Source organism: Anopheles funestus, unplaced genomic scaffold (genome assembly GCF_943734845.2).
Source record: "Anopheles funestus unplaced genomic scaffold, idAnoFuneDA-416_04 scaffold_32_ctg1, whole genome shotgun sequence".
Classification (NCBI taxonomy): Eukaryota; Metazoa; Arthropoda; class Insecta; order Diptera; family Culicidae; genus Anopheles; species Anopheles funestus.
The window spans coordinates 267,929-293,129 of record NW_026045361.1 but is presented as its reverse complement, the minus strand read 5'-3'; the positions used below and the strand labels follow the sequence as shown (position 1 = coordinate 293,129).

At 47.1% G+C, this 25,201-nt stretch overlaps 1 long non-coding RNA gene across 1 annotated transcript in view; it reads left to right on the top strand.

Annotated features, from left to right (window-relative positions):
* LOC125774574 (uncharacterized) overlaps positions 1-25,201 on the top strand; it is a 122,213-nt gene that overhangs the window by 10,780 nt on the left and 86,232 nt on the right. The window contains exons 2-4 of the long non-coding RNA XR_007421058.1: positions 2,872-3,753; positions 5,532-6,427; positions 14,560-18,072. This is a non-coding gene — a long non-coding RNA (uncharacterized LOC125774574). The remainder of the gene's footprint in view (positions 1-2,871; positions 3,754-5,531; positions 6,428-14,559; positions 18,073-25,201) is intronic.

Genomic DNA, 25,201 nt, shown 5'->3' with positions numbered 1-25,201 from the left:
GGTGTCTTGGCTAATGTGTCTTGGCTAATGTGTCTTGGCTAAGGTGTCTTGGCTAATGTGTCTTGGCTAATGTGTCTTGGCTTATGTGTCTTGGCTAATGTGTCTTTGCTAAGGTGTCTTGGCTAATGTGTCTTGGCTAAGGTGTCTTGGCTAATGTGTCGTGGCTAATGTGTCTTTGCTAATGTGTCTTGGCTAATGTGTCTCGGCTAATGTGTCTTGGCTAAGGTGTCTTGGTTAAGGTGTCTTGGCTAAGGTGTCTTGGCTAATGTGTCTTGGCTAATGTGTCTTGGTTAATGTGTCTTTTCTAAGGTGTCTTGGCTAAGGTGTCTTGGCTAATGTGTCTTGGCTAAGGTGTCTTGGCTAATGTGTCTTGGCTAATGTGTCTTGGCTAAGGTGTCTTGGCTAATGTGTCTTGGCTAAGGTGTCTTGGCTAAGGTGTCTTGGCTAAGGTGTCTTGGCTAATGTGTCTTGGCTAATGTGTCTTGGCTAATGTGTCTTAGCTAAGGTGTCTTGGCTAATGTGTCTTGGCTAATGTGTCTTGGCTAATATGTCTTGGCTAATGTGTCTCGGCTAAGGTGTCTTGGCTTATGTGTCTTGGCTAATGTGTCTTGGCTTATGTGTCTTGGCTAATGTGTCTTTGCTAAGGTGTCTTGGCTAATGTGTCTTGGCTAAGGTGTCTTGGCTAATGTGTCGTGGCTAATGTGTCTTTGCTAATGTGTCTTGGCTAATGTGTCTCGGCTAATGTGTCTTGGCTAATGTGTCTTTGCTAAGGTGTCTTGGCTAATGTGTCTTGGCTAAGGTGTCTTGGCTAATGTGTCTTGGCTAAGGTGTCTTGGCTAATGTGTCTTGGCTAAGGTGTCTTGGCTTATGTGTCTTGTCTAATGTGTCTTGGCTAATGTGTCTTGGCTAAGGTGTCTTGGCTAAGGTGTCTTGGCTAATGTGTCTTGGCTAAGGTGTCTTGGCTAATGTGTCTTGGCTAATGTGTCTTGGCTAATGTATCTTGGCTAAGGTGTCTTGGCTAAGGTGTCTTGGCTAAGGTGTCTTGGCTATTGTGTCTTGGCTAATGTGTCTTTGCTAAGGTGTCTTGGCTAATGTGTCTTGGCTAATGTGTCTTGGCTAAGGTGTCTTGGCTAATGTGTCTTGGCTAATGTGTCTTGGCTAAGGTGTCTTGGCTAATGTGTCTTTGCTAAGGTGTCTTGGCTAATGTGTCTTGGCTAATGTGTCTTGGCTAAGGTGTCTTGGCTAATGTGTCTTGGCTAAGGTGTCTTGGCTTATGTGTCTTGGCTAATGTGTCTTGGCTAATGTGTCTTGGCTAAGGTGTCTTGGCTAAGGTGTCTTGGCTAAGGTGTCTTGGCTAATGTGTCGTGGCTAATGTGTCTTGGCTAATGTGTCTTGGCTAATGTGTCTTGGCTAATGTGTCTTGGCTAAGGTGTCTTGGTTAAGGTGTCTTGGCTAAGGTGTCTTGGCTAATGTGTCTTGGCTAATGTGTCTTGGCTAATGTGTCTTGGCTAATGTGTCTTGGCTAATGTGTCTTGGCTAATGTGTCTTGGCTAAGGTGTCTTGGCTAATGTGTCTTGGCTAATGTGTCTTGGCTAAGGTGTCTTGGCTAATGTGTCTTTGCTAAGGTGTCTTGGCTAAGGTGTCTTGGCTAATGTGTCTTGGCTAAGGTGTCTTGGCTAATGTGTCTTGGCTAAGGTGTCTTGGCTTATGTGTCTTGTCTAATGTGTCTTGGCTAATGTGTCTTGGCTAAGGTGTCTTGGTTAAGGTGTCTTGGCTAAGGTGTCTTGGCTAATGTGTCTCGGCTAATGTGTCTTGGCTAAGGTGTCTTGGCTAAGGTGTCTTGGCTAATGTGTCTTGGCTAAAGTGTCTTGGCTAAGGTGTCTTGGCTAAGGTGTCTTGGCTAATGTGTCTCGGCTAATGTGTCTTGGCTAATGTGTCTCGGCTAAGGTGTCTCGGCTAATGTGTCTTGGCTAAGGTGTCTTGGATAAGGTGTCTTGGCTAATGTGTCTTGGCTAAGGTGTCTTGGCTAAGGTGTCTTGGCTAAGGTGTCTTGGCTAAGGTGTCTTGGCTAATGTGTCTTGGCTAAGGTGTCTTGGCTAATGTGTCTTGGCTAAGGAGTCTTGGCTAATGTGTCTTGGCTAATGTGTCTTGGCTAATATGTCTTGGCTAATGTGTCTCGGCTAAGGTGTCTTGGCTTATGTGTCTTGGCTAATGTGTCTTGGCTAATGTGTCTTGGCTAAGGTGTCTTGGCTAAGGTGTCTTGGCTAAGGTGTCTTGGCTAATGTGTCGTGGCTAATGTGTCTTTGCTAATGTGTCTTGGCTAATGTGTCTCGGCTAATGTGTCTTGGCTAAGGTGTCTTGGTTAAGGTGTCTTGGCTAAGGTGTCTTGGCTAATGTGTCTTGGCTAATGTGTCTTGGTTAATGTGTCTTTTCTAAGGTGTCTTGGCTAAGGTGTCTTGGCTAAGGTGTCTTGGCTAAGGTGTCTTGGCTAATGTGTCTCGGCTAAAGTGTCTTGGCTAAGGTGTCTTGGCTAAGGTGTCTTGGCTAATGTGTCTTGGCTAATGTGTTTTGGCTTATGTGTCTTGGCTAAGGTGTATTGGCTAATGTGTTATGGCTAAGGTGTCTTGGCTAATGTGTCTTGGCTAAGGTGTCTTGGCTAAGGTGTCTTGGCTAAGGTGTCTTGGTTAAGGTGTCTTGGCTAATGTGTCTTGGCTAAGGTGTCTTGGCTAAGGTGTCTAGGCTAATGTGTCTTGGCTAAGGTGTCTTGGCTAATGTGTCTTGGCTAATGTGTCTCGGCTAAAGTGTCTTGGCTAATGTGTCTCGGCTAAGGTGGCTTGGCTAATGTGTCTTGGCTAAGGTGTCTTGGCTAAGGTGTCTTGGCTAATGTGTCTTGGCTAAGGTGTCTTGGCTAAGGTGTTTTGGCTAAGGTGTCTTGGCTAAGGTGTCTTGGCTAATGTGTCTTGGCTAAGGTGTCTTGGCTAATGTGTCTCGGCTAAAGTGTCTTGGCTAAGGTGTCTTGGCTAATGTGTCTTGGCTAAGGTGTCTTGGCTAATGTGTCTTGGCTAAGGTGTCTTGGCTAAGGTGTCTTGGCTAAGGTGTCTTGGCTAATGTGTCTTGGCTAATGTGTCTTGGCTAATGTGTCTTGGCTAAGGTGTCTTGGCTAATGTGTTATGGCTAAGGTGTCTTGGCTAAGGTGTCTTGGCTAAGGTGTCTTGGCTAAGGTGTCTTGGCTAAGGTGTCTTGGCTAATGTGTCTTGGCTAAGGTGTCTTGGCTAAGGTGTCTTGGCTAATGTGTCTTGGCTAAGGTGTCTTGGCTAAGGTGTCTTGGCTAAGGTGTCTTGGCTAATGTGTCTTGGCTAATGTGTCTTGGCTAATGTGTTTTTGCTAAGGTGTCTTGGCTAATGTGTCTTGGCTAAGGTGTCTTGGCTAAGGTGTCTTGGCTAAGGTGTCTTGGCTAATGTGTCTTGGCTAATGTGTCTTGGCTAAGGTGTCTTGGCTAATGTGTCTTGGCTAAAGTGTCTTGGCTAAAGTGTCTTGGCTAATGTGTCTTGGCTAAGGTGTCTTGGCTAAGGTGTCTTGACTAATGTGTGTTGGCTTAGGTGTCTTGGCTAATGTGTCTTGGCTAAGGTGTCTTGGCTAATGTTTCTTGGCTAAGGTGTCTTGGCTAAGGTGTCTTGGCTAATGTGTCTTGGCTAATGTGTCTTGGCTAATGTGTCTCGGCTAATGTGTCTTGGCTAATGTGTCTTTACTAATGTGTCTTGGCTAAAGTGTCTTGGCTAATGTGTCTTGGCTAAAGTGTCTTGGCTAATGTGTCTTGGCTAATGTGTCTCGGCTAATGTGTCTTGGCTAATGTGTCTTGGCTTAGGTGTCTCGGCTAATGTGTCTTGGCTAATGTGTCTTGGCTAATGTGTCTTGGCTAATGTGTCTTGGCTAATGTGTCTTGGCTAAGGTGTCTTGGCTAATGTGTCTTGGCTAATGTGTCTTGGCTAAGGTGTCTTGGCTAATGTGTCTTGGCTAATGTGTTTTTGCTAAGGTGTCTTGGCTAATGTTTCTTGGCTAAGGTGTCTTGGCTAAGGTGTCTTGGCTAATGTGTCTTGGCTAATGTGTCTTGGCTAAGGTGTCTTGGCTAATGTGTCTTGGCTTAGGTGTCTTGGCTAAGGTGTCTTGGCTAATGTGTCTTGGCTAATGTGTCTTGGCTAAAGTGTCTTGGCTAATGTGTCTTGGCTAAGGTGTCTCGGCTAATGTGTCTTGGCTAATGTGTCTTGGCTAAAGTGTCTTGGCTAATGTGTCTTGGCTAAGGTGTCTTGGCTAATGTGTCTTGGCTAATGTGTCTTGGCTAAGGTGTCTTGGCTAAAGTGTCTTGGCTAAGGTGTCTTGGCTAAGGTGTCTTGGCTAATGTGTCTTGGCTAATGTGTCTTGGCTAAGGTGTCTTCGCTAAGGTGTCTTGGCTAATGTGTCTTGGCTAATGTGTCTTGGCTAATGTGTCTTGGCTAATGTGTCTTGGCTAAAGTGTCTTGGCTAAGGTGTCTTGGCTAATGTGTCTTGGCTAAGGTGTCTTGGCTAATGTGTCTTGGTTAATGTGTCTTGGCTATGGTGTCTTGGGTAAGGTGTCTTGGCTAATGTGTCTTGGCTAGTGTGTCTTGGCTAATGTGTCTTGGCTAAGGTGTCTTGGCTAAGGTGTCTTGGCTAATGTGTCTTGGCTAATGTGTCTTGGCTAAGGTGTCTTGGCTAATGTGTCTTGGTTAATGTGTCTTGGCTAATGTGTCTTGGCTAAGGTGTCTTGGCTAATGTGTCTTGGCTAAGGTGTCTTGGCTAAGGTGTCTTGGCTAAGGTGTCTTGGCTAAGGTGTCTTGGCTAAGGTGTCTTGGCTTATGTGTCTTGGCTAATGTGTCTTGGCTAAGGTGTCTTGGCTAATGTGTCTTGGCTAAGGTGTCTTGGCTAAGGTGTCTTGGCTAATGTGTCTCGGCTAAGGTGTCTTGCCTAAGGTGTCTTGGCTAATGTGTCTCGGCTAAAGTGTCTTGGCTAAGGTGTCTTGCCTAAAGTGTCTTGGCTAAGGTGTCTTGGCTAAGGTGTCTTGGCTAATGTGTCTTGGCTAATGTGTCTTGGCTAAGGTGTCTTGGCTAATGTGTCTTGGCTAAGGTGTCTTGGCTAAGGTGTCTTGGCTAATGTGTCTTGGCTAAAGTGTCTTGGCTAAGGTGTCTTGGCTAATGTGTCTTGGCTAAGGTGTCTTGGCTAAGGTGTCTTGGCTAAGGTGTCTTGGCTAAGGTGTCTTGGCTAAAGTGTCTTGGCTAAAGTGTCTTGGCTAAGGTGTCTTGGCTAATGTGTCTTGGCTAAGGTGTCTTGGCTAAGGTGTCTTGGCTAATGTGTCTTGGCTAAGGTGTCTTGGCTTATGTGTCTTGGCTAATGTGTTTTTGCTAAGGTGTCTTGGCTAATGTGTCTTGGCTAAGGTGTCTTGGCTAAGGTGTCTTGGCTAAGGTGTCTTGGCTAATGTGTCTTGGCTTATGTGCCTTGGCTGAGGTGTCTTGGCTAAGGTGTCTTGGCTAAGGTGTCTTGGCTAATGTGTCTTGGCTAAAGTGTCTTGGCTAATGTGTCTTGGCTAATGTGTCTTGGCTAATGTGTCTTGGCTAAGGTGTCTTGGCTAAAGTGTCTTGGCTAAGGTGTCTTGGCAAAGGTGTCTTGGCTAAGGTGTCTTGGCTAATGTGTCTTGGCTAAGGTGTCTTGGCTAATGTGTCTTGGCTAAGGTGTCTTGGCTAAGGTGTCTTGGCTAAGGTGTCTTGGGTAAGGTGTCTTGGCTAATGTGTCTTGGCTAGTGTGTCTTGGCTAATGTGTCTTGGCTAAGGTGTCTTGGCTAATGTGTCTTGGCTAATGTGTCTTGGCTAAAGTGTCTCGGCTAATGTGTCTTGGCTAATGTGTGTTGGCTAAGGTGTCTTGGCTAAGGTGTCTTGGCTAAGGTGTCTTGGCTAATGTGTCTTGGCTAAGGTGTCTTGGCTAATGTGTCTTGGCTAATGTGTCTTGGGTAAGGTGTCTTGGCTAAGGTGTCTTGGCTAAGGTGTCTTGGCTAATGTGTCTTGGCTAAGGTGTCTTGGCTAATGTGTCTTGGCTAAGGTGTCTTGGGTAAGGTGTCTTGGCTAATGTGTCTTGGCTAAGGTGTCTTGGCAAAGGTGTCTTGGCTAAGGTGTCTTGGCTAAGGTGTCTTGGCTAATGTGTCTTGGCTAAGGTGTCTTGGCTAAGGTGTCTTGGCTTATGTGTCTTGGCTAAGGTGTCTTGGCTAATGTGTCTTGGCTAATGTGTCTTGGCTAATGTGTCTTGGCTAAGGTGTCTTGGCTAAGGTGTCTTGGCTAATGTGTCTTGGCTAAGGTGTCTTGGCTAAGGTGTCTTGGCTAATGTGTGTTGGCTAATGTGTCTTGGCTAATGTGTCTTGGCTAATGTGTCTTGGCTAAGGTGTCTTGGCTTATGTGTCTTGGCTAAGGTGTCTTGGCTAATGTGTCTTGGCTAAGGTGTCTTGGCTAAGGTGTCTTGGCTAAGGTGTCTCGGCTAAGGTGTCTTGCCTAAGGTGTCTTGACTAATGTGTCTTGGCTAATGTGTCTTGGCTAATGTGTCTTGGCTAAGGTGTCTTGGCTAAGGTGTCTTGGCTAAGGTGTCTTGGCTAATGTGTCTTGGCTAAGGTGTCTTGGCTAATGTGTCTTGGCTAAGGTGTCTTGGCTAAGGTGTCTTGGCTAAGGTGTCTTGGCTAATGTGTCCTGGCTAAGGTGTCTTGGCTAAGGTGTCTTGGCTAAGGAGTCTTGGCTAAGGTGTCTTGGCTAAAGTGTCTTGGCTAAGGTGTCTTGGCTAAGGTGTCTTGGCTAATGTGTCTTGGCTAATGTGGCTTGGCTAAGGTGTCTTGGCTAATGTGTCTTGGCTAAGGTGTCTTGGCTAATGTGTCTTGGCTAATGTGTCTTGGCTAAGGTGTCTTGGCTAATGTGTCTTGGCTAAGGTGTCTTGGCTAATGTGTCTTGTCTAAAGTGTCTTGGCTAATGTGTCTTGGCTAAGGTGTCTCGGCTAATGTGTCTTGGCTAATGTGTCTTGGCTAAGGTGTCTTGGCTAAGGTGTCTTGGCTAATGTGTCTTGGCTAAGGTGTCTTGGCTAAGGTGTCTTGGCTAAGGTGTCTTGGCTAATGTGTCTTGGCTAAGGTGTCTTGGCTAATGTGTCTTGGCTAAGGTGTCTTGGGTAAGGTGTCTTGGCTAAGGTGTCTTGGCTAAGGTGTCTTGGCTAAGGTGTCTTGGCTTATGTGTCTTGGCTAAGGTGTCTTGGCTAAGGTGTCTTGGCTTAGATGTCTTGACTAATGTGTCTTGGCTAAGGTGTCTTGGCTAAGGTGTCTTGGCTAATGTGTCTTGGCTAAGGTGTCTTGGCTAAGGTGTCTTGGCTAAGGTGTCTCGGCTAATGTGTCTTGCCTAAGGTGTCTTGGCTAATGTGTCTTGGCTAATGTGTCTTGGCTAAGGTGTCTTGGCTAATGTGTCTTGGCTAATGTGTCTTGGCTAAGGTGTCTTGGCTAAGGTGTCTTGGCTAATGTGTCTTGGCTAAGGTGTCTTGGCTAAGGTGTCTTGGCTAAGGTGTCTTGGCTAATGTGTCTTGGCTAAGGTGTCTTGGCTAATGTGTCTTGGCTAAGGTGTCTTGGGTAAGGTGTCTTGGCTAAGGTGTCTTGGCTAAGGTGTCTTGGCTAATGTGTCTTGGCTAAGGTGTCTTGGCTAAGGTGTCTTGGCTAAGGTGTCTTGGCTAAGGTGTCTTGCCTAAAGTGTCTTGGCTAAGGTGTCTTGGCTAATGTGTCTTGGCTAATGTGTCTTGGCTAATGTGTCTTGGCTAAGGTGTCTTGGCTAATGTGTCTTGGCTAAGGTGTCTTGGCTAATGTGTCTTGGCTAAGGTGTCTTGGCTAAGGTGTCTTGGCTAATGTGTCTCGGCTAAGGTGTCTTGCCTAAGGTGTCTTGGCTAATGTGTCTTGGCTAATGTGTCTTGGCTAAGGTGTCTTGGCTAATGTGTCTTGGCTAATGTGTCTTGGCTAAGGTGTCTTGGCTAAGGTGTCTTGGCTAATGTGTCTTGGCTAAGGTGTCTTGGCTAAGGTGTCTTGGCTAAGGTGTCTTGGCTAATGTGTCTTGTCTAAGGTGTCTTGGCTAATGTGTCTTGGCTAAGGTGTCTTGGGTAAGGTGTCTTGGCTAAGGTGTCTTGGCTAAGGTTCTTGGCTAAGGTGTCTTGGCTTATGTGTCTTGGCTAAGGTGTCTTGGCTAATGTGTCTTGGCTAATGTGTCTTGGCTAATGTGTCTTGGCTAAGGTGTCTTGGCTAATGTGTCTTGGCTAAGGTGTCTTGGCTAATGTGTCTTGGCTAAGGTGTCTTGGCTAATGTGTCTTGGCTAAAGTGTCTCGGCTAATGTGTCTTGGCTAATGTGTGTTGGCTAAGGTGTCTTGGCTAAGGTGTCTTGGCTAAGGTGTCTTGGCTAATGTGTCTTGGCTAAGGTGTCTTGGCTAATGTGTCTTGGCTAATGTGTCTTGGCTAAGGTGTCTTGGCTAAGGTGTCTTGGCTAATGTGTCTTGGCTAAGGTGTCTTGGCTAATGTGTCTTGGCTAAGGTGTCTTGGCTAATGTGTCTTGGCTAATGTGTCTTGGCTAAGGTGTCTTGGCTAAGGTGTCTTGGCTAATGTGTCTTGGCTAAGGTGTCTTGGCTAAGGTGTCTTGGCTAAGGTGTCTTGGCTAAGGTGTCTTGGCTAAGGTGTCTTGGCTAATGTGTCTTGGCTAAGGTGTCTTGGCTAAGGTGTCTTGGCTAAGGTGTCTCGGCTAAGGTGTCTTGCCTAAGGTGTCTTGGCTAATGTGTCTTGGCTAATGTGTCTTGGCTAAGGTGTCTTGGCTAAGGTGTCTTGGCTAAGGTGTCTTGGCTAATGTGTCTTGGCTAATGTGTCTTGGCTAATGTGTCTTGGCTAATGTGTCTTGGCTAAGGTGTCTTGGCTAATGTGTCTTGGCTAAGGTGTCTTGGCTAATGTGTCTTTGCTAAAGTGTCTCGGCTAATGTGTCTTGGCTAATGTGTGTTGGCTAAGGTGTCTTGGCTAAGGTGTCTTGGCTAAGGTGTCTTGGCTAATGTGTCTTGGCTAAGGTGTCTTGGCTAATGTGTCTTGGCTAATGTGTCTTGGCTAAGGTGTCTTGGCTAAGGTGTCTTGGCTAATGTGTCTTGGCTAAGGTGTCTTGGCTAAGGTGTCTTGGCTAAGGTGTCTTGGCTAATGTGTCTTGGCTAAGGTGTCTTGGCTAATGTGTCTTGGCTAATGTTTTTTTTGTAAGGTGTCTTGGCTAAGGTGTCTTGGCTAAGGTGTCTTGGCTAATGTGTCTTGGCTAAGGTGTCTTGGCTAAGGTGTCTTGGCTAAGGTGTCTTGCCTAAAGTGTCTTGGCTAAGGTGTCTTGGCTAAGGTGTCTTGGTTAATGTGTCTTGGCTAATGTGTCTTGGCTAAGGTGTCTTGGCTAATGTGTCTTGGCTGAGGTGTCTTGGCTAATGTGTCTTGGCTAATGTGTCTTGGCTAAAGTGTCTTGGCTAAGGTGTCTTGGCTAATGTGTCTTGGCTAAGGTGTCTTGGCTAAGGTGTCTTGCCTAAAGTGTCTTGGCTAATGTGTCTTGGCTAAAGTGTCTTGGCTAAGGTGTCTTGGCTAAGGTGTCTTGGCTAATGTGTTATGGCTAAGGTGTCTTGGCTAATGTGTCTTGGCTAAGGTGTCTTGGCTAATGAGTTATGGCTAAGGTGTCTTGGCTAATGTGTCTTGGCTAAGGTGTCTTGGCTAAGGTGTCTTGGCTAAGGTGTCTTGGCTAAGGTGTCTTGGCTAATGTGTCTTGGCTAAGGTGTCTTGGCTAATGTGTTATCACTAAGGTGTCTTGGCTAATGTGTCTTGGCTAAGGTGTCTTGGCTAAGGTGTCTTGGCTTATGTGTCTTGGCTAAGGTGTCTTGGCTAATGTGTTATCACTAAGGTGTCTTGGCTAATGTGTCTTGGCTAAGGTGTCTTGGCTAAGGTGTCTTGGCTAAGGTGTCTTGGCTAAGGTGTCTTGGCTAAGGTGTCTTGGCTAAGGTGTCTTGGCTAATGTGTCTTGGCTAAGGTGTCTTGGCTAAGGTGTCTTGGCTAAGGTGTCTTGGCTAATGTGTCTTGGCTAAGGTGTCTTGGCTAAGGTGTCTTGGCTAAGGTGTCTTGGCTAAGGTGTCTTGGCTAAGGTGTCTTGGCTAAGGTGTCTTGGCTAATGTGTCTTGGCTAATGTGTCTTGGCTAATGTGTCTTGGCTAATGTGTCTTGGCTAAGGTGTCTTGGCTAAGGTGTCTTGGCTAAGGTGTCTTGGCTAAGGTGTCTTGGCTAAGGTGTCTTGGCTAAGGTGTCTTGGCTAAGGTGTCTTGGCTAATGTGTCTTGGCTAATGTGTCTTGGCTAAGGTGTCTTGGCTAAGGTGTCTTGCCTAAAGTGTCTTGGCTAAGGTGTCTTGGCTAAGGTGTCTTGGCTAAGGTGTCTTGGCTAATGTGTCTCGGCTAAAGTGTCTTGGCTAATGTGTCTTGGCTAATGTGTCTTGGCTAAGGTGTCTTGGCTAATGTGTCTTGGCTAATGTGTATTGGCTAAAGTGTCTTGGCTAAGGTGTCTTGGCTAAGGTGTCTTGGCTAATGTGTCTTGGCTAAGGTGTCTTGGCTAATGTGTTATCACTAAGGTGTCTTGGCTAATGTGTCTTGGCTAAGGTGTCTTGGCTAAGGTGTCTTGGCTTATGTGTCTTGGCTAAGGTGTCTTGGCTAATGTGTCTTGGTTAATGTGTCTTGGCTAAGGTGTCTTGGCTAAGGTGTCTTGGCTAAGGTGTCTTGGCTAAGGTGTCTTGGCTAAGGTGTCTTGGCTAATGTGTCTTGGCTAAGGTGTCTTGGCTAAGGTGTCTTGGCTAAGGTGTCTTGGCTAAGGTGTCTTGGCTAAGGTGTCTTGGCTAAGGTGTCTTGGCTAATGTGTCTTGGCTAATGTGTCTTGGCTAATGTGTCTTGGCTAAGGTGTCTTGGCTAATGTGTCTTGGCTAAGGTGTCTTGGCTAAGGTGTCCTGGCTAAGGTGTCTCGGCTAAGGTGTCTTGGCTAAAGTGTCTTGGCTAAGGTGTCTTGGCTAATGTGTCTTGGCTAAGGTGTCTTGGCTTAGGTGTCTTGGCTAAGGTTTCTTGGCTAAGGTGTCTTGGCTAATGTGTCTTGGCTAAGGTGTCTTGGCTAATGTGTCTTGGCTAAGGTGTCTTGGCTAATGTGTCTTGGCTAATGTGTCTTGGCTAATGTGCCTTGGCTAAGGTGTCTTGGCTAATGTGTCTTGGCTAAGGTGTCTTGGCTTAGGTGTCTTGGCTAAGGTGTCTCGGCTAAGGTGTCTTGGCTAATGTGTCTTGGCTAAGGTGTCTTGGCTAATGTGTCTCGGCTAAAGTGTCTTGGCTAAGGTGTCTTGGCTAAGGTGTCTTGGCTAAGGTGTCTTGGCTAATGTGTCTTGGCTAATGTGTCTCGGCTAATGTGTCTTGGCTAATGTGTCTTGGCTAAGGTGTCTTGGCTTAGGTGTCCTGGCTAATGTGTCTTGGCTAATGTGTCTTGGCTAATGTGTCTTGGCTAATGTGTCTTGGCTAAGGTGTCTTGGCTTAGGTGTCTTGGCTAATGTGTCTTGGCTAAGGTGTCTTGGCTAATGTGTCTCGGCTAAAGTGTCTTGGCTAAGGTGTCTTGGCTAAGGTGTCTTGGCTAAGGTGTCTTGGCTTAGGTGTCTTGGCTAAGGTTTCTTGGCTAAGGTGTCTTGGCTAATGTGTCTTGGCTAAAGTGTCTTGGCTAAGGTGTCTTGGCTAAGGTGTCTTGGCTAATGTGTCTTGGCTAAGGTGTCTTGGCTAAGGTGTCCTGGCTTAGGTGTCTCGGCTAAGGTGTCTTGGCTAAAGTGTCTTGGCTAAGGTGTCTTGGCTAATGTGTCTTGGCTAAGGTGTCTTGGCTTAGGTGTCTTGGCTAAGGTTTCTTGGCTAAGGTGTCTTGGCTAATGTGTCTTGGCTAAGGTGTCTTGGCTAATGTGTCTTGGCTAAGGTGTCTTGGCTAATGTGTCTTGGCTAATGTGTCTTGGCTAATGTGCCTTGGCTAAGGTGTCTTGGCTAATGTGTCTTGGCTAAGGTGTCTTGGCTTAGGTGTCTTGGCTAATGTGTCTCGGCTAAGGTGTCTTGGCTAAGGTGTCTTGGCTAAGGTGTCTTGGCTAATGTGTCTCGGCTAAAGTGTCTTGGCTAAGGTGTCTTGGCTAAGGTGTCTTGGCTAATGTGTCTTGGCTAAGGTGTCTTGGCTAATGTGTCTTGGCTAAGGTGTCTTGGCTAATGTGTCTTGGCTAATGTGTCTTGGCTAATGTGCCTTGGCTAAGGTGTCTTGGCTAATGTGTCTTGGCTAAGGTGTCTTGGCTTAGGTGTCTTGGCTAATGTGTCTCGGCTAAGGTGTCTTGGCTAATGTGTCTTGGCTAAGGTGTCTTGGCTAATGTGTCTCGGCTAAAGTGTCTTGGCTAAGGTGTCTTGGCTAAGGTGTCTTGGCTAAGGTGTCTTGGCTAATGTGTCTTGGCTAATGTGTCTCGGCTAATGTGTCTTGGCTAATGTGTCTTGGCTAAGGTGTCTTGGCTTAGGTGTCCTGGCTAATGTGTCTTGGCTAATGTGTCTTGGCTAATGTGTCTTGGCTAAAGTGTCTTGGCTAATGTGTCTTGGCTAAGGTGTCTTGGCTAAGGTGTCTTGGCTAAGGTGTCTTGGCTAAGGTGTCTTGGCTAATGTGTCTTGGCTAAGGTGTCTTGGCTAAGGTGTCTTGGCTAATGTGTCTCGGCTAAGGTGTCTTGGCTAATGTGTCTTGGCTAAAGTGTCTCGGCTAAGGTGTCTTGGCTTATGTGTCTTGGCTAATGTGTCTTTGTTAAAGTGTCTTGGCTAAGGTGTCTTGGCTAATGTGTCTTGGCTAATGTGTCTTGGCTAATGTGTCTCGGCTAATGTGTCTTGGCTAAGGTGTCTTGGCTAAGGTGTCTTGGCTAATGTGTCTTGGCTAATGTGTCTTGGCTAAGGTGTCTTGGCTAAGGTGTCTTGGCTAATGTGTCTTGGCTAATGTGTCTTGGCTAAGGTGTCTTGGCTAATGTGTCTTGGCTAAGGTGTCTTGGCTAAGGTGTCTTGGCTAATGTGTCTTGGCTAATGTGTCTTGGCTAAGGTGTCTTGGCTAAGGTGTCTTGGCTAAGGTGTCTTGGCTAATGTGTCTTGGCTAAGGTGTCTTGGCTAATGTGTCTCGGCTAAGGTGTCTTGGCTAAGGTGTCTTGGCTAATGTGTCTTGGCTAAGGTGTCTTGGCTAAGGTGTCTTGGCTAAGGTGTCTTGGCTAATGTGTCTTGGCTAATGTGTCTCGGCTAATGTGTCTTGGCTAATGTGTCTTGGCTAAGGTGTCTTGGCTTAGGTGTCCTGGCTAATGTGTCTTGGCTAATGTGTCTTGGCTAATGTGTCTTGGCTAAAGTGTCTTGGCTAATGTGTCTTGGCTAAGGTGTCTTGGCTAAGGTGTCTTGGCTAAGGTGTCTTGGCTAATGTGTCTTGGCTAATGTGTCTTGGCTAATGTGTCTTGGCTAAGGTGTCTTGGCTAATGTGTCTTGGCTAAGGTGTCTTGGCTAAGGTGTCTTGGCTAATGTGTCTTGGCTAAGGTGTCTTGGCTAATGTGTCTCGGCTAAGGTGTCTTGGCTAATGTGTCTTGGCTAAGGTGTCTCGGCTAATGTGTCTTGGCTAAGGTGTCTTGGCTAATGTGTCTTGGCTAAGGTGTCTTGGCTAATGTGTCTTGGCTAAGGTGTCTTGGCTAACGTGTCTTGGCTAAGGTGTCTTGGCTAAGGTGTCTTGGCTAAGGTGTCTTGGCTAAGGTATCTTGGCTAAGGTGTCTTGACTAAGGTGTCTTGGCTAATGTGTCTTGGCTAAAGTGTCTTGGCTAAGGTGTCTTGGCTAAGGTGTCTTGGCTAAGGTGTCTTGGCTAATGTGTCTCGGCTAATGTGTCTTGGCTAAGGTGTCTTGGCTAATGTGTCTCGGCTAAGGTGTCCTGGATAATGTGTCTCGGCTAAGGTGTCTTGGCTAATGTGTCTTGGCTAAGGTGTCTTGGCTAAGGTGTCTTGGCTAATGTGTCTTGGCTAATGTGTCTTGGCTAAGGTGTCTTGGCTAATGTGTCTTGGCTAAGGTGTCTTGGCTAAGGTGTCTTGGCTAATGTGTCTTGGCTAATGTGTCTTGGCTAAGGTGTCTTGGCTAATGTGTCTTGGCTAATGTGTCTTGGCTAAGGTGTCTTGGCTAAGGTGTCTTGGCTAATGTGTCTTGGCTAATGTGTCTTGGCTAAGGTGTCTTGGCTAATGTGTCTTGGCTAAGGTGTCTTGGCTAAGGTGTCTTGGCTAATGTGTCTTGGCTAATGTGTCTTGGCTAATTTGTCTTGGCTAAGGTGTCTTGGCTAAGGTGTCTTGGCTAATGTGTCTTGGCTAAGGTGTCTTGGCTAATGTGTCTCGGCTAAGGTGTCTTGGCTAAGTGTCTTGGCTAATGTGTCTTGGCTAAGGTGTCTTGGCTAAGGTGTCTTGGCTAAGGTGTCTTGGCTAATGTGTCTTGGCTAAGGTGTCTTGGCTAATGTGTCTTGGCTAATGTGTCTTGGCTAAGGTGTCTTGACTAAGGTGTCTTGGCTAATGTGTCTTGGCTAAGGTGTCTTGGCTAAGGTGTCTTGGCTAATGTGTCTTGGCTAAGGTGTCTTGGCTAATGTGTCTCGGCTAAGGTGTCTTGGCTAATGTGTCTTGGCTAATGTGTCTCGGCTAAGGTGTCTTGGATAATGTGTCTCGGCTAAGGTGTCTTGGCTAATGTGTCTTGGCTCAGGTGTCTTGGCTAAGGTGTCTTGGCTAATGTGTCTTGGCTAATGTGTCTTGGCTAGGGTGTCTTGGCTAATGTGTCTTGGCTAATGTGTCTCGGCTAATGTGTCTTGGCTAAGGTGTCTTGGCTAATGTGTCTCGGCTAAGGTGTCTTGGATAATGTGTCTTGGCTAATGTGTCTTGGCTAATGTGTCTTGGCTAAGGTGTCTTGGCTAAGGTGTCTTGGCTAATGTGTCTTGGCTAATGTGTCTTGGCTAAAGTGTCTTGGCTAATGTGTCTTGGCTAAGGTGTCTTGGCTAATGTGTCTTGGCTAATGTGTCTTGGCTAAGGTGTCTTGGCTAAGGTGTCTTGGCTAAGGTGTCTTGGCTAATGTGTCTTGGCTAAGGTGTCTTGGCTAATGTGTCTCGGCTAAGGTGTCTTGGCTAAGGTGTCTTGGCTAATGTGTCTTGGCTAAGGTGTTTTGGCTAAGGTGTCTTGGCTAAGGTGTCTTGGCTAATGTGTCTTGGCTAAGGTGTCTTGGCTAATGTGTCTTGGCTAATGTGTCTTGGCTAATGTGTCTTGGCTAAGGTGTCTTGGCTAAGGTGTCTTGGCTAAGGTGTCTTGGCTAAGGTGTCTTGGCTAATGTGTCTTGGCTAAGGTGTCTTGGCTAATGTGTCTCGGCTAAGGTGTCTTGGCTAATGTGTCTTGGCTAAGGTGTCTCGGCTAATGTGTCTTGGCTAAGGTGTCTTGGCTAATGTGTCTTGGCTAAGGTGTCTTGGCTAATGTGTCTTGGCTAAGGTGTCTTGGCTAATGTGTCTTGGCTAAGGTGTCTTGGCTAATGTGTCTTGGCTAAGGTGTCTTGGCTAATGTGTCTTGGCTAAGGTGTCTTGGCTAAGGTGTTTTGGCTAAGGTGTCTTGGCTAATGTGTCTTGGCTAATGTGTCTCGGCTAATATGTCGCGGCTAATGTGTCTTGGCTAATGTGTCTCGGCTAATGTGTCTTGGCTAAGGTGTCTTGGCTAATGTGTCTCGGCTAAGGTGTCTTGGATAATGTGTCTCGGCTAAGGTGTCTTGGCTAATGTGTCTTGGCTAAGGTGTCTTGGCTAAGGTGTCTTGGCTAATGTGTCTCGGCTAATGTGTCTTGGCTAATGTGTCTTGGCTAAGGTGTCTTGGCTAAGGTGTCTTGGCTAATGTGTCTCGGCTAATGTGTCTTGGCTAAGGTGTCTTGGCTAATGTGTCTCGGCTAATGTGTCTTGGCTAAGGTGTCTTGGCTAAGGTGTCTTGGCTAATGTGTCTTGGCCAAGGTGTCTTGGCTAAGGTGTCTTGGCTAAAGTGTCTTGGCTAAGGTGTCTTGGCTAAGGTGTCTTGGCTAAGGTGTCTTGGCTAATGTGTCTTGGCTAAGGTGTCTTGGCTAAGGTGTCTTGGCTAAGGTGTCTTGGCTAATGTGTCTTGGCTAAGGTGTCTTGGCTAAGGTGTCTTGGCTAATGTGTCTTGGCTAAAGTGTCTTGGCTTAGGTGTCTTGGCTAATGTGTCTTGGCTAAGGTGTCTTGGCTAATGTGTCTTGGCTAATGTGTCTTGGCTAATGTGTCTTGGCTAAGGTGTCTTGGCTAATGTGTCTCGGCTAAGGTGTCTTGGCTAATGTGTCTTGGCTAAGGTGTCTTGACTAAGGTGTCTTGGCTAATGTGTCTTGGCTAAGGTGTCTTGGCTAAGGTGTCTTGGCTAATGTGTCTCGGCTAATGTGTCTTGGCTAAGGTGTCTTGGCTAAGGTGTCTTGGCTAAGGTGTCTTGGCTAAGGTGTCTTGGCTAAGGTGTCTTGGCTAATGTGTCTCGGCTAAGGTGTCTTGGCTAAGGTGTCTTGGCTAAGGTGTCTTGGCTAAGGTGTCTTGGCTAAGGTGTCTTGGCTAATGTGTCTTGGCTAATGAGTCTTGGCTAAGGTGTCTTGGCTAATGTGTCTCGGCTAAGGTGTCTTAGCTAAGGTGTCTTGGCTAAGGTGTCTTGGCTAATGTGTCTTGGCTAAGGTGTCTTGGCTAATGTGTCTTGGCTAATGTGTCTTGGCTAATGTGTCTCGGCTAATATGTCGCGGCTAATGTGTCTTGGCTAATGTGTCTCGGCTAATGTGTCTTGGCTAAGGTGTCTTGGCTAATGTGTCTCGGCTAAGGTGTCTTGGATAATGTGTCTCGGCTAAGGTGTCTTGGCTAATGTGTCTTGGCTAAGGTGTCTTGGCTAAGGTGTCTTGGCTAATGTGTCTCGGCTAATGTGTCTTGGCTAATGTGTCTTGGCTAAGGTGTCTTGGCTAAGGTGTCTTGGCTAATGTGTCTCGGCTAATGTGTCTTGGCTAAGGTGTCTTGGCTAATGTGTCTCGGCTAATGTGTCTTGGCTAAGGTGTCTTGGCTAAGGTGTCTTGGCTAATGTGTCTTGGCCAAGGTGTCTTGGCTAAGGTGTCTTGGCTAAAGTGTCTTGGCTAAGGTGTCTTGGCTAAGGTGTCTTGGCTAAGGTGTCTTGGCTAATGTGTCTTGGCTAAGGTGTCTTGGCTAAGGTGTCTTGGCTAAGGTGTCTTGGCTAATGTGTCTTGGCTAAGGTGTCTTGGCTAAGGTGTCTTGGCTAATGTGTCTTGGCTAAAGTGTCTTGGCTTAGGTGTCTTGGCTAATGTGTCTTGGCTAAGGTGTCTTGGCTAATGTGTCTTGGCTAATGTGTCTTGGCTAATGTGTCTTGGCTAAGGTGTCTTGGCTAATGTGTCTCGGCTAAGGTGTCTTGGCTAATGTGTCTTGGCTAAGGTGTCTTGACTAAGGTGTCTTGGCTAATGTGTCTTGGCTAAGGTGTCTTGGCTAAGGTGTCTTGGCTAATGTGTCTCGGCTAATGTGTCTTGGCTAAGGTGTCTTGGCTAAGGTGTCTTGGCTAAGGTGTCTTGGCTAATGTGTCTCGGCTAAGGTGTCTTGGCTAAGGTGTCTTGGCTAAGGTGTCTTGGCTAATGTGTCTCGGCTAAAGTGTCTTGGCTAAGGTGTCTTGGCTAAGGTGTCTTGGCTAAGGTGTCTTGGCTAAGGTGTCTTGGCTAATGTGTCTTGGCTAAGGTGTCTCGGCTGATGTGTCTTGGCTAAGATGCTTGGCTAAGGTGTCTTGGCTAAGGTGTCTTGGTTAAGGTGTCTTGGCTAATGTGTCTTGGCTAAGGTGTCTTGGCTAAGGTGTCTTGGCTAAGGTGTCTTGGCTAATATGTCTCGGCTAATGTGTCTTGGCTAAGGTGTCTTGGCTAAGGTGTCTTGGCTAAGGTGTCTTGGCTAATGTGTCTCGGCTAATGTGTCTTGGCTAAGGTGTCTTGGCTAAGGTGTCTTGGCTAATGTGTCTTGGCTAATGTGTCTTGGCTAAGGTGTCTTGGCTAATGTGTCTTGGCTAAGGTGTCTTGGCTAATGTGTCTCGGCTAATGTGTCTTGGCTAAGGTGTATTGGCTAATGTGTCTTGGCTAATGTGTCTCGGCTTATGTGTCTTGGCTAATGTGTCTTGGCTAAAGTGTCTTGGCTAAGGTGTCTTGGCTAATGTGTCTTGGCTAAGGTGTCTTGGCTAAGGTGTCTTGGCTAATGTGTCTCGGCTAAGGTGTCTTGGCTATTGTGTCTTGGCTAAGGTGTCTTGGCTAAGGTGTCTTGGCTAAGGTGTCTTGGCTAATGTGTCTTGGCTAATGTGTCTTGGCTAATGTGTCTTGGCTAAGGTGTCTCGGCTAAGGTGTCTTGGTTAAGGTGTCTTGGCTAAGGTGTCTTGGCTAATGTGTCTTGGCTAAGGTGTCTTGGCTAAGGTGTCTTGGCTAAGGTGTCTTGGCTAAGGTGTCTTGGCTAATGTGTCTTGGCTAAGGTGTCTTGGCTAAGGTGTCTTGGCTAAGGTGTCTTGGCTAATGTGTCTCGGCTAAGGTGTCTTGGCTAAGGTGTCTTGGCTAAGGTGTCTTGGCTAAGGTGTCTTGGCTAAGGTGTCTTGGCTAATGTGTCTTGGCTAATGTGTCTTGGCTAATGTGTCTCGGCTAAGGTGTCTTGGCTAATGTGTCTCGGCTAAGGTGTCTTAGCTAAGGTGTCTCGGCTAAGGTGTCTTGGCTAATGTGTCTTGGCTAAGGTGTCTTGGCTAATGTGTCTTGGCTAAGGTGTCTTGGCTAAGGTGTCTTGGCTAATGTGTCTTGGCTAATGTGTCTTGGCTAAGGTGTCTTGGCTAATAAGTCTTGGCTAAAGTGTCTTGGCTTAGGTGTCTTGGCTAATGTGTCTCGGCTAAGGTGTCTTGGCTAAGGTGTCTTGGCTAATGTGTCTTGGCTAATGTGTCTTGGCTAATGTGTCTTGGCTAAGGTGTCTTGGCTAAGGTGTCTTGGCTAAGGTGTCTTGGCTAAGGTGTCTTGGCTAAGGTGTCTTGGCTAATGTGTCTCGGCTAATGTGTCTTGGCTAAGGTGTCTTGACTAAGGTGTCTTGGCTAATGTGTCTTGGCTAAGGTGTCTTGGCTAAGGTGTCTTGGCTAATGTGTCTCGGCTAATGTGTCTTGGCTAAGGTGTCTTGACTAAGGTGTCTTGGCTAATGTGTCTTGGCTAATGTGTCTCGGCTAATGTGTCTTGGCTAAGGTGTCTTGGCTAAGGTGTCTTGGTTAAGGTGTCTTGGCTAAGGTGTCTTGGCTAAGGTGTCTTGGCTAATGTGTCTCGGCTAATGTGTCTTGGCTAAGGTGTCTTGGCTAAGGTGTCTTGGCTTATGTGTCTCGGCTAATGTGTCTTGGCTAAGGTGTCTTGGCTAAGGTGTCTTGGCTAAGGTGTCTTGGCTAATGTGTCTTGGCTAATGTGTCTTGGCTAATGTGTCTTGGCTAAGGTGTCTTGGCTAAGGTGTCTTGGCTAATGTGTCTTGGCTAAAGTGTCTTGGCTAATGTGTCTTGGCTAAAGTGTCTTAGCTTAGGTGTCTTGGCTAATGTGTCTCGGCTAAGGTGTCTTGGCTAAAGTGTTTTGGCTAATGTGTCTTGGCTAATGTGTCTTGGCTAAGGTGTCTTGGCTAAGGTGTCTTGGCTAATGTGTCTTGGCTAAAGTGTCTTGGCTAATGTGTCTTGGCTAAAGTGTCTTGGCTTAGGTGTCTTGGCGAATGTGTCTCGGCTAAGGTGTCTTGGCTAAAGTGTCTTGGCTTAGGTGTCTTGGCTAAGGTGTCTTGGCTAAGGTGTCTTAGCTAAGGTGTCTTGGCTAAGGTGTCTTGGCTAATGTGTCTTGGCTAAGGTGTCTTGGCTAATGTGTCTCGGCTAAGGTGTCTTGGCTAAGGTGTCTTGGCTAATGTGTCTTGGCTAAAGTGTCTTGGCTAAGGTGTCTCGGCTAATGTGTCTCGGCTAAGGTGTCTTGGCTAAGGTGTCTTGGCTAAAGTGTCTTGGCTAATGTGTCTTGGCTAATGTGTCTCGGCTAAGGTGTCTTGGCTAAGGTGTCTTGGCTAAGGTGTCTTGGCTAAGGTGTCTCGGCTAAGGTGTCTTGGCTAAGGTGTCTTGGCTAATGTGTCTTGGCTAAGGTGTCTTGGCTAATGTGTCTCGGCTAAGGTGTCTTGGCTAAGGTGTCTTGGCTAATGTGTCTTGGCTAAAGTGTCTTGGCTAAGGTGTCTCGGCTAATGTGTCTCGGCTAAGGTGTCTTGGCTAAGGTGTCTTGGCTAAAGTGTCTTGGCTAATGTGTCTTGGCTAATGTGTCTCGGCTAAGGTGTCTTGGCTAAGGTGTCTTGGCTAAGGTGTCTTAGCTAAGGTGTCTCGGCTTAGGTGTCTTGGCTAAGGTGTCTTGGCTAAGGTGTCTTGGCTAAGGTGTCTCGGCTAAAGTGTCTTGGCTAAGGTGTCTTGGCTAAGGTGTCTTGGCTAAGGTGTCTTGGCTAAGGTGTCTTGGCAAAGGTGTCTTGGCTAAGGTGTCTTGGCTAATGTGTCTTGGCTAATGTGTCTCGGCTAATGTGTCTTGGCTAAGGTGTCTTGGCTAAGGTGTCTTGGCTAAGGTGTCTTGGCTAAGGTGTCTTAGCTAAGGTGTCTTGGCTAACGTGTCTTGGCCAAGGTGTCGTGGCTAAGGTGTCTTGGCTAAGGTGTCTTGGCTAAGGTGTCTTGGTTAATGTGTCTTGGCTAAGGTGTCTTGGCTAAGGTGTCTTGGCTAAGGTGTTTTGGCTAATGTGTCTCGGCTAAGGTGTCTTGGCTAAGGTGTCTTGGCTAATGTGTCTCGGCTAAGGTGTCTTGGCTAATGTGTCTTGGCTAAGGTGTCTTGGCTAAGGTGTCTTGGCTAAGGTGTCTTGGCTAAGGTGTCTTGGCTAATGTGTCTCGGCTAAGGTGTCTTGGCTAATGTGTCTCGGCTAATGTGTCTTGGCTAATGTGTCCTGGCTAAGGTGTCTTGGCTAATGTGTCTTGGCTAATGTGTTTTGGCTAATGTGTCTTGGCTAAGGTGTCTTGGCTAATGTGTCTCGGCTAAGGTGTCTTGGCTAAAGTGTCTTGGCTTAGGTGTCTTGGCTAATGTGTCTTGGCTAAAGTGTCTTGGCTTAGGTGTCTTGGCGAATGTGTCTCGGCTAAGGTGTCTTGGCTAAAGTGTCTTGGCTTAGGTGTCTTGGCTAAGGTGTCTTGGCTAAGGTGTCTTAGCTAAGGTGTCTTGGCTAAGGTGTCTTGGCTAAGGTGTCTTGGCTAATGTGTCTCGGCTAAGGTGTCTTGGCTAAGGTGTCTTGGCTAATGTGTCTCGGCTAAGGTGTCTTGGCTAATGTGTCTTGGCTAAGGTGTCTTGGCTAAGGTGTCTTGGCTAAGGTGTCTTGGCTAAGGTGTCTTGGCTAATGTGTCTCGGCTAAGGTGTCTTGGCTAATGTGTCTCGGCTAATGTGTCTTGGCTAATGTGTCCTGGCTAAGGTGTCTTGGCTAATGTGTCTTGGCTAAAGTGTTTTGGCTAATGTGTCTTGGCTAATGTGTCTTGGCTAAGGTGTCTTGGCTAAGGTGTCTTGGCTAATGTGTCTTGGCTAAAGTGTCTTGGCTAATGTGTCTTGGCTAAAGTGTCTTGGCTTAGGTGTCTTGGCGAATGTGTCTCGGCTAAGGTGTCTTGGCTAAAGTGTCTTGGCTTAGGTGTCTTGGCTAAGGTGTCTTGGCTAAGGTGTCTTAGCTAAGGTGTCTTGGCTAAGGTGTCTTGGCTAATGTGTCTTGGCTAAGGTGTCTTGGCTAATGTGTCTCGGCTAAGGTGTCTTGGCTAAGGTGTCTTGGCTAATGTGTCTTGGCTAAAGTGTCTTGGCTAAGGTGTCTCGGCTAATGTGTCTCGGCTAAGGTGTCTTGGCTAAGGTGTCTTGGCTAAAGTGTCTTGGCTAATGTGTCTTGGCTAAGGTGTCTCGGCTAAGGTGTCTTGGCTAAGGTGTCTTGGCTAAGGTGTCTTGGCTAAGGTGTCTCGGCTAAGGTGTCTTGGCTAAGGTGTCTTGGCTAATGTGTCTTGGCTAAGGTGTCTTGGCTAATGTGTCTCGGCTAAGGTGTCTTGGCTAAGGTGTCTTGGCTAATGTGTCTTGGCTAAAGTGTCTTGGCTAAGGTGTCTCGGCTAATGTGTCTCGGCTAAGGTGTCTTGGCTAAGGTGTCTTGGCTAAAGTGTCTTGGCTAATGTGTCTTGGCTAATGTGTCTCGGCTAAGGTGTCTTGGCTAAGGTGTCTTGGCTAAGGTGTCTTAGCTAAGGTGTCTCGGCTTAGGTGTCTTGGCTAAGGTGTCTTGGCTAAGGTGTCTTGGCTAAGGTGTCTCGGCTAAAGTGTCTTGGCTAAGGTGTCTTGGCTAAGGTGTCTTGGCTAAGGTGTCTTGGCTAAGGTGTCTTGGCAAAGGTGTCTTGGCTAAGGTGTCTTGGCTAATGTGTCTTGGCTAATGTGTCTCGGCTAATGTGTCTTGGCTAAGGTGTCTTGGCTAAGGTGTCTTGGCTAAGGTGTCTTGGCTAAGGTGTCTTAGCTAAGGTGTCTTGGCTAACGTGTCTTGGCCAAGGTGTCGTGGCTAAGGTGTCTTGGCTAAGGTGTCTTGGCTAAGGTGTCTTGGCTAATGTGTCTTGGCTAAGGTGTCTTGGCTAAGGTGTCTTGGCTAAGGTGTTTTGGCTAATGTGTCTCGGCTAAGGTGTCTTGGCTAAGGTGTCTTGGCTAATGTGTCTCGGCTAAGGTGTCTTGGCTAATGTGTCTTGGCTAAGGTGTCTTGGCTAAGGTGTCTTGGCTAAGGTGTCTTGGCTAAGGTGTCTTGGCTAATGTGTCTCGGCTAAGGTGTCTTGGCTAATGTGTCTCGGCTAATGTGTCTTGGCTAATGTGTCCTGGCTAAGGTGTCTTGGCTAATGTGTCTTGGCTAATGTGTTTTGGCTAATGTGTCTTGGCTAAGGTGTCTTGGCTAATGTGTCTCGGCTAAGGTGTCTTGGCTAATGTGTCTTGGCTAAGGTGTCTTGGCTAAGGTGTCTTGGCTAAGGTGTCTTGGCTGAGGTGTCTTGGCTAATGTGTCTTGGCTAAGGTGTCTTGGCTAAGGTGTCTTGGCTAATGTGTCTCGGCTAATGTGTCTTGGCTAAGGTGTCTTGGCTAAGGTGTCTTGGCTAATGTGTCTCGGCTAAGGTGTCTCGGCTAATGTGTCTTGGCTAAGGTGTCTTGGCTAAGGTGTCTTGGCTAAGGTGTCTTGGCTAATGTGTCTTGGCTAAGGTGTCTTGGCTAATGTGTCTTGGCTAAGGTGTCTTGGCTAAGGTGTCTTGGCTAAGGTGTCTTGGCTAAGGTGTCTTGGCTAAGGTGTCTTAGCTAAGGTGTCTTGGCTAATGTGTCTCGGCTAAGGTGTCTTGGCAAAGGTGTCTTGGCTAAGGTGTCTTGGCTAAGGTGTCTTGGCTAAGGTGTCTTGGCTAAGGTGTCTTGGCTAAGGTGTCTTGGCTAATGTGTCTTGGCTAACGTGTCTTGGCTAATGTGTCTGGGCTAAGGTGTCTTGGCTAAGGTGTCTTGGCTAATGTGTCTTGGCTAAAGTGTCTTGGCTAAGGTGTCTTGGCTAATGTGTCTCGGCTAAGGTGTCTTGGCTAAGGTGTCTTGGCTAATGTGTCTCGGCTAATGTGTCTTGGCTAATGTGTCTCGGCTAATGTGTCTTGGCTAAGGTGTCTTGGCTAAGGTGTCTTGGCTAAGGTGTCTTGGCTAAGGTGTCTTAGCTAAGGTGTCTTAGCTAAGGTGTCTTGGCTAATGTGTCTTGGCTAATGTGTCTCGGCTAAAGTGTCTTGGCTTAGGTGTCTTGGCTAATGTGTCTCGGCTAAGGTGTCTTGGCTAAAGTGTCTTGGCTAAGGTGTCTTGGCTAAGGTGTCTTGGCTAAGGTGTCTTGGCTAAGGTGTCTTGGCTAAAGTGTCTTGGCTAAGGTGTCTTGGCTAAGGTGTCTTGGCTAAGGTGTCTTGGCTAAGGTGTCTTGGCTAATGTGTCTCGGCTAAGGTGTCTTGGCTAATGTGTCTCGGCTAAGGTGTCTTGGCTAAGGTGTCTTGGCTAATGTGTCTTGGCTAAGGTGTCTTGGCAAAGGTGTCTTGGCTAAGGTGTCTTGGCTAAGGTGTCTTGGCTAAGGTGTCTTGGCTAAGGTGTCTTGGCTTAGGTGTCTTGGCTAAGGTGTCTTAGCAAAGGTGTCTCGGCTAAGGTGTCTTGGCTAATGTGTCTTGGCTTAGGTGTCTTGGCTAATGTGTCTCGGCTAAGGTGTCTTGGCTAAGGTGTCTTGGCTAATGTGTCTTGGCTAAAGTGTCTTGGCTAAGGTGTCTTGGCTAATGTGTCTCGGCTAAGGTGTCTTGGCTAAGGTGTCTTGGCTAATGTGTCTCGGCTAATGTGTCTTGGCTAATGTGTCTCGGCTAATGTGTCTTGGCTAAGGTGTCTTGGCTAAGGTGTCTTGGCTAAGTTGTCTTGGCTAAGGTGTCTTGGCTAAGGTGTCTTAGCTAAGGTGTCTTGGCTTATGTGTCTCGGCTAAGGTGTCTTGGCAAAGGTGTCTTGGCTAAGGTGTCTTGGCTAAGGTGTCTTTTTCTAAGGTGTCTTGGCTAAGGTGTCTTGGCTAAGGTGTCTTGGCTAAAGTGTCTTGGCTAAGGTGTCTTGGCTAAGGTGTCTTGGCTAAGGTGTCTTGGCTAAGGTGTCTTGGCTAAGGTGTCTTGGCTAATGTGTCTCGGCTAAGGTGTCTTGGCTAATGTGTCTCGGCTAAGGTGTCTTGGCTAAGGTGTCTTGGCTAATGTGTCTTGGCTAAGGTGTCTTGGCTAAGGTGTCTTGGCTAAGGTGTCTTGGCTAATGTGTCTTGGCTAATGTGTCTTGGCTAATGTGTCTTGGCTGAGGTGTCTTGGCTAAGGTGTCTTGGCTAATGTGTCTTGGCTAAAGTGTCTTGGCTAATGTGTCTTGGCTAAAGTGTCTTGGCTTAGGTGTCTTGGCTAATGTGTCTCGGCTAAGGTGTCTTGGCTAAAGTGTTTTGGCTAAGGTGTCTTGGCTAAGGT